Source organism: Scophthalmus maximus, chromosome 8, assembly GCF_022379125.1.
Source record: "Scophthalmus maximus strain ysfricsl-2021 chromosome 8, ASM2237912v1, whole genome shotgun sequence".
NCBI classification, from domain to species: Eukaryota; Metazoa; Chordata; class Actinopteri; order Pleuronectiformes; family Scophthalmidae; genus Scophthalmus; species Scophthalmus maximus.
The window spans coordinates 2,627,414-2,639,913 of NC_061522.1; positions in this window are offsets into that span (position 1 = coordinate 2,627,414).

The window sequence follows — 12,500 nt, forward strand, 5'->3', positions numbered from 1 at the left end:
GACATATGACGACATGGTGCGTTTGGGTTCATACAACACACTCCTAGGGTAGGACATATACGAACGGATAGTACTAAATAAGCCCTCTTGTGCACTGAAGCAGTGAAAGACATTTTATTATTAACATCACAGTGTGTTGGACAAAGAAGTAAAGCCTACAGTCTCCCAAACGAGGTTTAAGCCTGCTCGGGGGGAAAAAAAATCCATTAAAAGGAATCCTTGAAATAAGATTGGGCTTAATCCTTGTCTGGGAAACTTCCTGAACTATCCTGAAGGAACGTAATCCTGCAGCAGGCAATTTAGGGATGTTGGTTTACAGCAATGTACGAGGGCGATGTTAACAAATTGTGCACTCTGTCTCCTTGTTGTGACCCACCTTGTTGTGTTTTTTCCCCCTCTCCCATATATGAGACCTTATGTCCTCTTTTTTTCTTCTAAAAACCTCAAAGGCTCAAATGAACGTTCAGGGGTTAATCTTTTTCTCTTATTATCAAATGTTCCTGGATCGTGATGGAATACCGCCATTACTCTCCCACCCATGGCAGTTATTGTGGATGGCCCCCGTATTGCATGAGCCACCAGATTAGGCGGTGCGGCAGCCCCTCGCTTATATTGTCCAACTTTTATCTCTCCGTCCAACCTCGAGGGGCTCCATCTCAGACATTTTGAGTTTCCAGCTCAATGACTGAACTAACAACTCTCCCTCCGTCCCTGCGTGGTGCCTCTGTTTGGTTTTATTTGCCTTCAGCTATTTATTGTGTTGTGCTCCTGCAGCCATCTGGGAGAAGACAGATATGACGTCTGTTTGTCCCATGCTGTTATCCACTATTCCAAAATATTCTTTTGATTTTAATTAGTTGCGTCTTTTTCCATTTAACTTTTAGGGGGATGTGCTATTACTCTCAATTAAGTGAGTTTATGTATGAGTGCGTTGGATTCTGCGGAAGAGTAATAGGGCCAGGCATAAGAAAAGAAAATGAGGGGGAAGATTTTTATTTATTTATTTATTTAACATTTCGAGAATAAGGTCAAAATGTCGAGGATAAAGTGGAAATAGCCCTAAACGGCCGTGTTGTGGTCAGCTAGCTGTCACGTGTAAACTAACGTTAGCAAAGCTACGCTAGCTTCGGTAACCGCACGATTCTCAAAATTCATCAACATTATTGTGTCAGGACACACGTTGACATACATATGCAAAAGTCCTGCATCGTTTCCTCCATATTCAGCGTGTCAATAATAATATCGCAACTTTCCAACTCGCTTAGCAGCTAGCGTTAGCTTAGCAAACTGGCTGACAAAACATCAACATCCGGTTGTTTAAAAACTTTTGTTCTAAAAACTGCATCCGGGTCACAATTTTTTTGACTTTAATCTCAAAATTTCGACTTTATTAACGAAATAGTATTTAAACATTATTCTCGTCATTTCGACTTTATTCTCAAAATGCATGATTAAAAAAATCTTCCTCCTCTCATCTTTTTTTCCTCTGGTCTTAAGAGTCTTCCGTAGGATTCTAATCAAGGCCAATAGTGTGTATTTGTTTTAGTCCTGTTGTCTTCAGTTTCTGTATCTACTGCTAATTCAACACTCTGTAATCCCATCTTCCCCAGCTGCCCCGTCCCTCTGCGCTGTTGGTTCTTTTCAAACGAGCGATTTAATTGTGCGATTCTCACAGTCTCAGTCGGATAATGTGGTTGTCTCTGCATAAAAATCATCCCCCAGGTCTCGTTACGTCTCCTCAAAAATCTACCTTTACTCCGTGCAGAGGAGCTCCGGTTGAAATCTTCCTCAATTTTGCTTTCTCAAATTAAAAACCTTATTTCTCTTAATGAATGCTTTTACAGAAGCCGCTTTGAAAGACGATCATTGTATATAGTGTTTACATTAGTGTGCATGTAAAAATAGATTTCATAACCAAGGCATTATCCACCCACTGAGCAGAGGAACACTGCATTTAAAATTCTCAGTTTAGGCCTACAGAAATAGTTGATCATTTATTATAAGCTGCAAAAAACACTTAAATATAAATGTGACTAATACACAAGGTTCGTGTTTGCATTTAAATAGCAAATGTTTTCTGTCAGAAGTGAAAAGTGCTGTTTGTGCTGAGAATGTTCAAGGATGTAAACACGTGTAACTGCAAGACTTCCCAACATTTGTAGCACTACCTTGTCCTACAGACAACATGTTTTATTGTTAGATAATGTATAACATTAGTTAGAAAGCAAGTTGTGCACTTGGATGGATGTGTGCTGAGGTAAAGTTGGGTGTCATCAGCGTAAGCTTCTTTTTTTGTTGTTGTGGGGTGTGAAATTGTCCAATGCCAATGTAACTTTTGAGTGGTACTCCTTCTCATTCTCTCTTCTCTATAACAAAATATTAATACACAGAAGTTAAAGAAGCTGTACAGACTCTTTTCTCTCGGGTTTTTCCAATATTGGACGTTGGGGCTTTAGTTTCCTCCCTATTGCGGGCCTCACAGCATGACTCCTCATACAAAAAAGACGTGATAATGACATTATAGGAAAAAGAAAATTGAGTAGAATAAATCCTTCTCTGTATCTATCCATGCTCTCATTTTTTTATCTCCTTATCTGTCCATCTCCATCGGCAGCAGCCGACTAAGGGGAAATGTTCTGTCTCTTACTTGGCTCGTTTTCCCCCTCCGTCCTTCTTCCTGCTGTTTCTCCTCCTTCTCCACGTGGCCCTGGCATCAATAATTCACAGTCCCCTGCAGAGGAAACCGCCCGGTGGACTGATTAAACATGAGAGCGAGAGAGAGACCGAGAGGGAGAGGGAGAGGGAGATTGCAGGGGTGCGAGGAAGATGAATCAATGTTTGAAATGCACTAAATATGGAAATTAATATATGCTTGATTCACTCTTTGTGTGAGTTTCCTGTACTTCAGACTTCGTGGACGCCAGTTTGAGGCCTTCAGACTGAAGACTGGCCAGTCTGGACCTTTTAAAGGAATAGCCGATCAGGTTAATGGAGCCGATTACGCAGCGAGAGGAGACAAATACAACTGAATGTGCTTAACCCAGCCATCCAGAAAGCCCACTATTATCCCCATCAGCAAGTGGGCTTGGGCAGCATAACTCAACAGTCACCCCTGATTTACGCAGCCCCACTAATGCACCGTCCTCAGGTGAAGGAAGCATCACATTGTCTTCTCTCCCGTCTTTAAATCCAAGTTGAGACTCTTCTCCTTCCCATTCACCAAGCAGTCGCCCATAAAAGGACCAAGTATCCTGAATCTTCATGTCCATTAGCAGTAGTGACACTTCCTGTTGCAAAAGTTTTTTCAGAAAGAAGTTTTCGCAGCGACTATTCAAACAATGCATGGACGGAGAAGTGTGTGCTGTAACATGAAGCAAAGCTTTTGTCTGTTTTTTTTTATATGACTTCCTTCTTTTATGTTATTATTATGCGTCTTGTATTCCTATGGGCCCTGTCTGTGCTTTGACACTTAAATAGAGATGATTCATACATTTCATGAATAAATGATCAAACTTATCAGCGTTGGAGGTAGAACGCTTTCACCACTGACTCACATGGAATTTTTTCATTTTGCAGTTGTCCTTTTTGAAATATTCATACTACTCACTGCGGAACCAGATTCTAAAGTGTGTTTGTCAAGCAAGTTTAGGGGATTTTAAATGTTATTCTCTGGGAAAAAGTTACACCGTGAAGACTGCTACACTAGATAACTACTCGTTAGATGTTTTACTCCATCAACCTTGATCAGACTCCAATTAAATTTGAAAAGGTATAAGTTGGTTTTTGCACAAGGAAATAGGGTTTTAACAGAACCGTTGTTGCTTCACGCATTCGACATCGTGAATGTTGCCGCTCCACAATTTTTGGCTGGCAACAGAAATTTGCAGGCATTAAATGATAAGAATTGACGGGTGGGGCGTGAAAGCCAGAGGAGAACCTGTGTCTGTTGGTCTGTTCGTGTCCAAGATGTGCTGCAGAGCCGCAGGTTTATTCTCCACCGACTCCGCCAGAGTCGAGGAAATTGATTTTCTATCAGTGTCAATAGAGCACAATGGAAGATGGCTAAAGTAAATTAGCAGAAATTAATTAACAGAGGAGAGCTAAAGAATAAGGGGGATGACAAAATGAAATGAGACTTGAGAATTTATTAATCCCTTCATCCTTTATTTATGCTCAGTGGTCCACTGAGAGCAGTTCTCTCCCTTTTGCATGGATGCCACCGTGTACACAGCACAGAACACTATAACAGAGAGGTTATAGAAGGGCCTAACTGCAAATCCTCACTTGCTCTAACTGGACGCAAAGTGGTATTGTTTGGGGTATGGAGGGGGTATAAATAATACTTGATGTCAACTTATTCATTAATATTTAGGGGCAAGTCTTGTTTTCCTTTGACTTGCTCCTTGAGACTTGTTGCTGCCACCTTCATGCCTGTGCCGGACTATGGTGATGGGATATATACAGTTTGCGTACGTACATCCTCACAAAAATGCCTACACTCACTGGACACGGTCTATCACGGAGCTTTGAGATTCATCACAAATCTCAAATGGACGGGTTGTCCGCCCGTGTTTATCCATTGGTACGTTCTTACTTATGAAGCTATACGTCTACTGCTTCCTTCTTTCTTACAGATGTACATCCAACAGAAAGGTACGTGAAACTATGGCTTTTGCGCTCCCAGGACTTATTCTTACCACTCTCCTGCCTACCTATCCCCGAAGTCTGTATGAATCTGGGGAAAGGGCTTTTGAGGAGGCGGCTCCCTCGGCTTGGAAGTCCCTAAACTTCAAAGAACTGGTCTCATCTGTACCTTGTATCTGTACCTTTTGCGAGATCTCACAGAAGCTGTAACGTTAGAAAATGCTGGTTTGCAAATGAAATCAACCAGGTCAGAGTACGCTTTGTAGCGAGAGTGTCCCCACGCACTAAGTACTCTCTTCAGACGCCCCTCGCTTATGTTAAAAACCGCGTCTATTGCCCAGCACGGATTTAATGTCTTAACACCTGAGGCCAATCTCGAAATCTCGTGTGCTGAACTGACTCGGAAACACATTGAAACTTGTTGCGAGATCTTCCAAAAGTTTTGCAAAATCCAGGCGATGGGACACCAGACACACTTTTTTTCTGACACCAAATTAATCTGCAAGACGTGCACATGGCATTGACAATTCAAAAGATTTAAAACTTTGTCAGGCAGTTAAATAAATCATTCTCATAGAACCCACCCCAATGAGAGAAGTTAAAGAATTTCAGAAAATGTTTTGAATATTTCATTACTCTGTGAAATTGGATTTGGAGCAATTTGGTGAGTGACACACAAAACAAGTCAGCGCCAACCAACGCTTCCTAAAACCGTGACATTCAGGTTGCCTCCGCAACGCGCCATAACGCCTGATGTGATCTGAATGGTATAAGCTTAGAGATAAATGGCATACTGTCCTAAACAGAAGGGAAACTTTTGTCTCTCAGAGCCTGGCAGCCATTAAACGTGGTTGAGGACTGACAGTTTGAGGAGATAGACGACTGCGCCCTTTAATGAGGGTTTTTAGAAGATACCACCTGCTTGGGAGGCGAGGCAGAGGGATTAATATTTATCTGTGGCGCCTTGGAAGCCTTGGCAGGCGATAGAAAAGTTATGTAGTCTTCCCTTCTGCTTATCAAATTTGTGAAAGCGACTGTTAATAATTCAGAGATGCACACGACAACGCGAACACACACACACACACACACCATACTTATTGTAATTTTAGTTGGAATGCATCTTCTGCATCGTAACGCAACAATGTGATAAAACATTCAGTTAACTCTCTCTCTCTCTCTGAAACACATCGTACAGTTCAGCCGCTTACGCAAATCTATTGTCGCACACGCTGGCTTTCGCCGTCGAGCAACACTTCTACATGACTGCGAGGTATCATTTCCCCTTAATGACTCCTGCCAGTGCCTCCGGCTGCAGATGTATATTAGCGTCATATCAGGAGGAAATGGAAAGACTTTCAACCACAGGGGCCGAGTGTTTCCCATTTATTTATGGGCCCACGAGAATATATCCGACATAGAAACATTGAATTTATTGGCACCGAGCAGATGCTAGAGGCAGGTGCGGTGTGTTCCCCCCAGCATGTGCTCATGTATGTCTGTATGCTTCTCCATTTTTTATGAAAAACTGTCAAATCCTGTCTTTTTCCGTGTATTTGAAGGGGAAACGCTCGCTGAATCCGTCCGACCTTGTAGGACAGTCGCGAAGGGAACGCGCAGATTTGCATGTATATGCACCGTTGCTCACAGCAGGAAGGTTCTGGGTTCAAGCCCTGGTTGTGCTTGGACCCAGACCAATTCTGGGAGCTCATTTCATTTGCTCAGCCATAATAGGGTCTGGATCCCCCTCCATCGGGAAGTGATTTCCCTCTGGAAGAAAAACTTGGCGGTCCAATCAAATAAACATCGGGTTTATTACGCGACGCGGAGAGAAGCGACTTTTGTAAACAACAAAGATGGCTGCATTTGTCTTGAAGTACCCGATATCTTCAAATTTCTCCCACAAAAACAGACACGCTGGTTCACAGACGTTGTGGAATCAACATCGCAGGCGTCTCCTCGCCACATGATTCGTTGCTCTCACTGGTTGTAGTTTCTGTCCAATTGGGTCCAGAGGCTTTTTGGTCTGCGTTCGTCGGTAACGCATCTTGGAAATCGAAAAATGCACCGAGAGGTCCCAGACTAATACGCATTTGAGTATTAGTATGGCTACACCAGGCTGTTGTTGTGCCGCTGGCCTTTCCGTGTGGAGTTTGCATGTTACTCCACACGGTTTTCTCCAGGTAATCCGGTTACCTCCAGGTAATCCGGTTACCTCCCACATGCAGGTTAAATCAAATTGCCCGTAGGTGTAAATGTGAGTGGATGGACTTGTTCACCTAACTCCCCCCCGTCTGCGACCATCGAAGGATAAGCGACATAGCTAATGGATGGATGGGAGTACAGTTACACGGGGTGTGTATATTTGCACGGTTATTTGTGTGTTTGTATCTCGCTCTGATTCATTATCGAATATCCCTTGCAGACAGCCATAGCCTCGACGGAGCATTGCAGTAATTCAGTCCCTCGTCAATAATGAGTTTGTGGGGTCATCACTTTGTGTAATGCTGCAGGACTCCAGAGTCCTATTGATAACTGGGAGATGAAAGCTGATTAAAATGGGGGTGGGAGGATATGAAGCATAAAGTCTGAGTATTTCCTCATTGTGGCGAAGGATGAAAGAATATATGTATATGTATGTACGTATCCATAAATCATCACAGAATCATTGGATGTGGAGAGGTAGGAAAAAGAAAAAAAATGTACATTTCAATTTTGAAAGTTTTGAAATCGTCTCAACAAGTCTCTTTGATTATTGAACTTCATTTAGTTTTTGGTGATTGTTTGTATTTGCACCAGAAAGTGACAGACTGTCATAGTTATAATCCAGTATCCACTGCAAACGAGTGTGAAATATTATATCAAACCATCAGCACAAGGACAGAAGATTATGTAGGATTTGCAAATTCTGCAAAACTCCATATGAAGCTTAATGGCAATGATGAGGCGAAATGCGTAAAACATTGCAAGTTAGGAAAAGGTAACATAAAAATGGACTTTGTCACCGGGTCCGGAAAATTAAGCCAATACAGAAACCTGTATTCTCTGGAATCACCAGCAGAGGGCGACTTGTTTCTATAGAAATCTATGAGAAAATGACTCTAAAACTGACAGCTGGTCAATCTTGTCAATTTGGTGAATAAAAGTGTAATAGTATAATGCTCCACAAATAATATAGTAGGATCGACAGCCTCCTCAGATGCTGATAAAGTCTTTGTTCAGTCTAATATCTTAAAGTTACATCAGTTACATTATGAACAAACCATATCATTTCAGTTGGATTTCATGCAGCAAGAAACTCGACAGCAAAGCCCCAAAACTTTCTGATCTGATCTCTCTGAAGGTTTCGAATGTCATGTCACACAAGTGGAATCACAGCTTTTAAAGGAACAAACACGATCAGAGCGACGGGCCTTTCTCCGTACGATGTTTACATCCATCAAAGAACCAGACCAAAAAAACCCCAAAACAGACGTCATCGTCGAGCAGCGACTGATGTGACGGGAGTCTGGCTCAGAATAAGTCACTTCTCACTGCTTTTATGTCCCAGCCTGTTTTATTAATGCTCATTCAAAGGCATCCGATACAAATGTGAAATGTTCAAAAGTACCTACATCCGTTGTGCTTTTGGCAGCAGTTGTGATTTTACTGAAGTGTACACTGTGTCCTCTGCTTGTGATATTTCCCCTCCGCCCCATTTGGCCAATCACTGTTGCCTCCAGAAAATGACCTGCAACCAGTTTCCAATTTTTGACCTGACAGATTTTAAAGTATGGCTGCAGATTGTTCTATACGGGGGGGGAAAAAGGTTAGGGAACATAGGACTGAGGGAACATAGGGTTGAGGGAACATAGGGTTAAGGTAACATAGGGCTGAGGGAACATAGTGTTTAGGGAACATAGGGATGAGGGAACATAGTGTTGTGGGAACATAGGGATGAGGGAACATAGGGCTGAGGGAACATAGTGATGAGGGAACACAGGGCTGAGGGAATATAGAGCTGAGGGAACATAGGGATGAGGGAACACAGGGCTGAGGGAACAAAGGGATGAGGGAACATAGGGATGAGGGAACATAGAGATGAGGGAACATAGGGATGAGGGAACATAGGGTTGAGGGAACATAGGGTTGAGGGAACATAGTGATGAGGGAACATAGGGTTGAGGGAACATAGGGCTGAGGGAACAAAGGGATGAGGGAACATAGGGATGAGGGAACACAGGGCTGAGGGAATATAGGGCTGAGGGAACAAAGGGATGAGGGAACATAGGGTTGAGGGAACATAGTGATGAGGGAACATAGGGTTGAGGGAACATAGGGCTGAGGGAACATAGGGATGAGGGAACATAGGGTTGAGGGATAATAGGGCTCAGGGAACAAAGGGATGAGGGAACATAGGGCTGAGGGAACATAGGGATGAGGGAACATAGGGCTGAGGGAACAAAGGGATGAGGGAACATAGGGATGAGGGAACAAAGGGATGAGGGATCATAGGGATGAGGGAACATAGGGATGAGGGAACATAGGGATGAGGGAATATAGGGTTGAGGGATAATAGGGCTGAGGGAACAAAGGGATGAGGGAACAAAGGGATGAGGGAACATGATGAGGGAACATAGACACGCTACCAAAACAAGATAAGAAAGAAAAATCAAGAACATATACAAAACTAAAATAAAAGTATTTACATAATCTAAAAATAAACTGACTGACTGTATCTGTACCTCCGTTGTTCCAATTCACATAAAACAACACGTCAGCCCCCTGTTTTTCAAAGTTTGACATTGAGCAAAAATGAAAGTAGACTTTGATCAGTTCCATGTGCAGACAGCAGTTACAATCCTCCCCAATTCGATGGTATATATTAGATTCACCTATCTGCCATTATTTGTTATTACCACAAATTGAAAACTAGAGTGTTGTTTGCCTTCACTTGGCGTAAAAGTGTGACATTTGTAGTCGTCTGTCATCATGACATAAATGACAAAGTTCCCCCTTGCTGCCGTTTTGCCGGCTTTTCGGGGGGGAAACAAGCGCGGCCGCCTTGAGAGCGGGCGAGATAACCGCTTTTACCTCCCAGCCTCAATTTTCTTCGCCTCATTATCAGTGTTGCGTTCGGCTCGGATATATCGTGTCTGTGGCGACGGCTTCTCGGGCTTTATCCGCAAACCACACACGGGTTTTATGAGACTCTTCATTCAACAGTCAATTTTCGGTCTCCTCTGGTTTTTATTTTCATGGAGACTGAACGCGACAGTGATTGTGCATTACTTGACGTGTTTTATTTTATTATTATTGAGCTATCAGGTCTGATAAGCTCGGGGCGCTACAAATTCCTCAGCCCCGCAGAGAACTGCGCTTCCCCCTTGATAAAAACTTGAATATCACCAAAACTGTTAAGATTTTTGAACTCCTGAAAACTCCTGCAGGCGGAGAATTCAATCCGGTTCCGGATATAACAACAACACACTGTTATCCTCTTGCTGTCTCTACATCTTATCAAAGAATCCATTTTGCACGCCGCAGGGCCATTTGGAAGTGCACGAGTGCCATTCATATTCCAAGATCTCAGATCCCTGTACGATGTAGGCCTACGCAGGCCGAGAGCGTTGAAGGAGGTGGACGAGAACTATTTCACGAAGTCTATTTGTTCTACTGCTTGTACTTAAATTAACAAAAAAAATTATATTTCTGATCTTCAAATTGTTTTCATCGTTGAAGTACGGCAATATGCAATCAACATCCTTGACATCCTCATAACTTCCATCTCAAAAAATTAAGTTATTTTATCAACCGCTTGCGGGGCTCCAGAGGTCTGACAGAGATGCGAAACCTTGAAGGAAAAAAACCACACAAAACATATTGCTGCACATAAAGATGTGATTGTTTTTAGCCTGTGTTACTGTTCAAGGTGGACCTGCACTTCAAGTTATGAACCACTGTAATGTTTAAAAAGGTCAAACTGAACGGTACAGGTAAGCGTGGAGGGGAACAAAAGTGCAACTGAGCTAAGAAAAAGGAAAAATCAAACACCATCTCTCAAAATTGCACAAAACGGTTCGTCTCTCACATTTCATAATGTTCCGTGATTTTCTTTTCTTCCTCCATTGATTCAGTCAATGGAGGCACCTGTGTGCACGCTTTGAAGAATGTGCGATTGACGGGCCCAACTGTTCAGTTGTTTTTCATTGTTGGTTATTTCAATTAAACAGAGACAAGGCGGGAGAAAAAAACAAATCAATGGAGATGGTTGGAGAGCCGCGGACCAAAGGGCTGTTTTTGAATTAAATATAATTGCGCTGATCCATGTAACTTTTTGCGGGGGGGAAAAGTCGATTCCAGAGAGGAGCCGTGTCCTCCGAGGGAAAAAGGGGTCTCTTGTTTTTTTCCAACAATGTCAGCGGCGTGATTTTTCTCTCCGATAATGGGATTCGCTTTCGAGACAACACACACGCTAAGTGACAAAGACGAAAGTTGGGGGGGCGCGTCTGTGGATAGGGGTAATTGAGTGACGGTCGGGTCACGGGTTTGATTCCGTAAAAGGAACGAATGAGTAGGAAAAAAAACCTGCTACGAGATCTCCTGTTGAGCGTTCCTTCAGGAAGACGGTTACGATGCTCGCTCACTGGAAAAGACTTGTCAAATCAGAGAGACAGCATTTGGAGGCAGATGGGAGAAAAAAACCCCACTCTTTAAGTGCGAGGCGGTGAAATGTGCCACTAATCCTGAGCTGATCCGATCCGAAGCTCAGATCTGAGCGGAACCTTGATCCAACATTCGCCACGATTTCAAATTGACTATCTAATTGGTTAAATCCCCTAACGGAGCACCCTGACGATGTGACATTTTACTGCCGTGGGAGTTGGGTAAATAAGTGTTTAGACGGATTTAAAGACCCTGAAACTTACTCCTCCTACAATGCGGCGCTATGGCTGGGAAAGGAAAGTCCAATGCAGCCTTTTTATTTACAATACTACAGTTAAACGGCCATGCTAGCAGGTTCATTGAGGCTGTGGGCACACATCAGTGTAGTTGGTTAGCATGCTAACATATGCTAATTAGCAGGAGCATAGCCGGGGAACCGCGCCACCCAGACACCACGTTTACAACGAAACTGTACTTTAGGAACAAGTGGATATTGAATATTCTGGCAGAAAGGAAATATATTTTCCATGACCGTTTTCACTGATACATTTAAAATATCACCGTAATTGAACTGAAAATGGAACGGTCACAGTTACATTTGATGACGTCATTATTCTGAGAGAGCCAAACACGCCCACACAGACCGGAGATAGGCAGGTTTACGCCATGCACTGACCACTGGTTGATCTGCTGTAATAAATACCTCTGACCGGGTCATCCACGATCTCCGTCTTCCTTGATTCCACCTGATTCTCAACCTGAGACTCCTCCTCCAGTTACGTATAACAAACTAAACAAACAGCGGGTGACGACACTCTCAGGATACAAGACACTTCATGTTCAACAGTTGACAATGTAGTCTTTCAAACGGAGAGTCCATTCATTCATACACTGAACACAAACGAGGAACAAACCGCACACATTTAGAGTGATTGTTGACGGCCCCCGAGGAGCTCGTCCCCCTCGTCAGCAGTTTCTACACGTCGCGGAAAAGCAAGCACGTGCAATTTACCCAGAGCTTTTATCCAATCGTTCATATTAAGAGTCGAGACGACGTCTATATAATAACTGTTGAGCTGGTGATACACGGACTTTCGGTCGGCCGCCAGCGACTGATGAAGAGGTTTCGTCCGATGAATGCTTCTTTACAAACGCAACTATGATCTCTTGTTCAACTTCACTCGCCGCAATGAATTCAGGAAGTGGGTTGGTGA